The sequence below is a fragment of the Penaeus japonicus genome, unplaced genomic scaffold (assembly GCF_977035675.1).
Source record: "Penaeus japonicus unplaced genomic scaffold, GWHDUDI00000001_assembly GWHDUDI00000026, whole genome shotgun sequence".
NCBI lineage: Eukaryota > Metazoa > Arthropoda > Malacostraca > Decapoda > Penaeidae > Penaeus > Penaeus japonicus.
Genome location: NW_028234428.1, coordinates 24,533,850 through 24,536,349, shown reverse-complemented (window position 1 = coordinate 24,536,349; position 2,500 = coordinate 24,533,850). Strand labels below are relative to the sequence as shown.

The 2,500-nt window shown below is 45.2% G+C and overlaps 1 protein-coding gene across 5 annotated transcripts in view; it reads right to left on the bottom strand.

Moving 5' to 3' along the window:
- LOC122251965 (uncharacterized) overlaps window positions 1–2,500 on the bottom strand; it is a 224,067-nt gene that overhangs the window by 190,087 nt on the left and 31,480 nt on the right. For 4 of the 5 annotated variants that reach the window (XR_015192328.1, XR_015192327.1, XR_006223124.2 and 1 more), the window contains exon 2: window positions 2,077–2,500. This exon is cut by the window's right edge and continues 97 nt beyond it. The exons of the other annotated variant lie outside the window; for it this stretch is intronic. The gene's annotated coding sequence lies outside the window, so the exon portion shown is untranslated. The remainder of the gene's footprint in view (window positions 1–2,076) is intronic. 5 annotated transcript variants of the gene reach the window in all.

Below are 2,500 nucleotides of genomic sequence, written 5' to 3'. Positions count from 1 at the left end.
TTCTCTCTTCTAACTTTCACTCTCCTTCTCCCCCCCCTCTCTTCCTCTCTTTATCTATCCCTCTCTCTTGCAACCTCTCTCCCTCTTGTTCTCCCTCTCTCTTGCTACTTCTCCACCTCCTCCCCATTCCACTAACTCGCCCGGCTCAACGCTTATTCTTTCCCCTTGCCATTATCGTGACCAAGTGTCTTGTCTCCTCTTCTTTCTCTTCCCCTCTTTTTGCCTCTTGTTCTCTCCTCTCTTTCTCTTCCCTCTGCTCCATTCTATCTCTTTGATCTTCCTTTCACTCTATTCGAATCATTCACTTTCCAGAGCATCGTATATCTAATTCACCCTGTCTGCCTGTGTGCACCTTCCTTCATCCTCCATCTTTCTCTGTTTCCGTCTTTCCTCTCTCTGTCTCTACTGTGTGTGTGTGTGTGTGTGTGTGTGTGTGTGTGTGTGTGTGTGTGTGTGTGTGTGTGTGTGTGTGTGTGTGTGTGTGTGTGTGTTCGTGTGTGTGTTCGCGTGTGTGTTCGTGTGTGTGCCTTGCTCTCACTCTCACTCTCACTCTCTCCTTCTCCCCCCCCCCTTTGTATGACTCCAATCCATTCCCTTCCATTCCTCCCCACAACCCAAAAAGTAAGGTTTTGGTTCGCTTCCAGAGACACAAACACATAAAAATGATTCCTAAAAGCCGAACGTAGTATTGGCGACAAGGAACGTTTCTTCGGGCCGTTCGGACCAGCGAACACCCCCCTTCCCTCTCCCCCCTTTCTCTCCCTCATTCATTCCTCTTCTCCCTCTTTCTCTTTCCTTTTCTTCTATTTCGCCTTTGTCCTCCTCCTCCTCCTCCTCCTCCTTCCCCACTACTGCTCTAAATCCAGATCCTGTTTTAATCCAAATCTACGACTTCCAAAGGACCGGCGGTTTTCCAGAGCCGCAGCCAGCCAGCCAGACAGCCTCGGGGGGACCGCACCGGGGCAATCCTGCTGTGATGCTATCCCCATTATCTGTGAACGAAGATGCTTGTTCTGTCTGCCTGTCTGCCTGTCATACACACATGCATATTAACCCCGCCTCCCACTCTTTCTCCTCCCCCTCTCTTTCTCTCATCCCTCATCCCCTCTACCATTCTCACGCACAATCATACTAGCAAACACTCAGAGAGAAAGAGAGAAATGAGGGAGAGAGAGGGAGAGAGGGAGAGATAGAGAGAGAGAGAGAGAGAGAGAGAGAGAGAGAGAGAGAGAGAGAGAGAGAGAGAGAGAGAGAGAGAGAGAGAGAGAGAGAGAGAGAGAGAGAGAGAAGAGAGAGAGAGAGGGGGGGGGGGGAGAGAGAGAGAGAGAGGAGAGAGAGAGAGAGGAGAGAGAGGAGAGAGAGAGAGAGAGAGAAGGAGACCGAGAGAGAGAGTGAGTGACGAGAGGAGAGGAGAAGAGAGAGGAGAGAGAGAGAGAGAGATGATGAGAGACGAGAGTGGAGAGGAGGGGGGGGGGGAGAGAGGAGAGAGAGGAGAGTAGAGTGAGAGTGAGAGAGAGAGAAAGAGGAAGAAGCGATTGAGAGAGAGAGAGAGAGAAAGAGAAAACGAGCGAGCAAGAGCGAGAGAGAAAACAAATACACATAAAATATAAAAAGAAAGAGGCGATACAAAAAGAAAAACAATAACCCTGACAACCGGAAACCAACGTGAAGCCGAAACCAAAACGAGACAAAAGAGCCAATGGCGCAGAGGAAAGAAAGAAGAAAAGGAAACGGAAGTGAGAAAAACGATAACAAAAACAAAACCAACGATAAAAACAGCAGCCAAGACACCATTAATAACAACACAATAAATCATGGCAATAGCGATAAAGTTGAAAAATAACGATAAAAAATAATAAAATTAATGAAAATAAAAATGATGATAACAATAATATAAATAACAACAACAACAACAATAATAATAATAATAGTAATAATAATAATAATAATGATAATAATAATAACAATAATAATAACAAGATTAATAACAAAAATATTGCTAAACTCCAACAACTTAAACAAAAACATCAGCAAATCTGCCAGCCCTTGGAAAGGCCAGACCGGCGTGGCACTCACCTGCTATAGAGACTGGCCCTGTAGTTCGGCACTCTGATGGGCCGGTAGAACACGAAGCGCGTATCCTTGACCGCCATCTTCCCTCTGGCGTCGTCGTCACTCTTTGTTGACCCTACACATCCAACAACAAGGACAACATCCTTTGTGGCACCGCACTCTTTTCCTCTCACTTCTTTCTGTGCCTAGTCACAAATGGTGGCACTCGCACGAACAAAGAAATATCATAAAAAAATACAGGGCTATCTATTTTCTCTTTTTTTCTTTCTTTCTATTTCCGCTAAGACGCTCTATCTCAATTTATCAAGGGCGATCTTGAGCAATACAATGATCGACTCACACCTCTTTTCCTCTAATCCATTTATTTTTCTTCTACAATTTCACTATTTTCTCTATCCTTGTTTTATTTTTCCTTCTTTAATCTCGA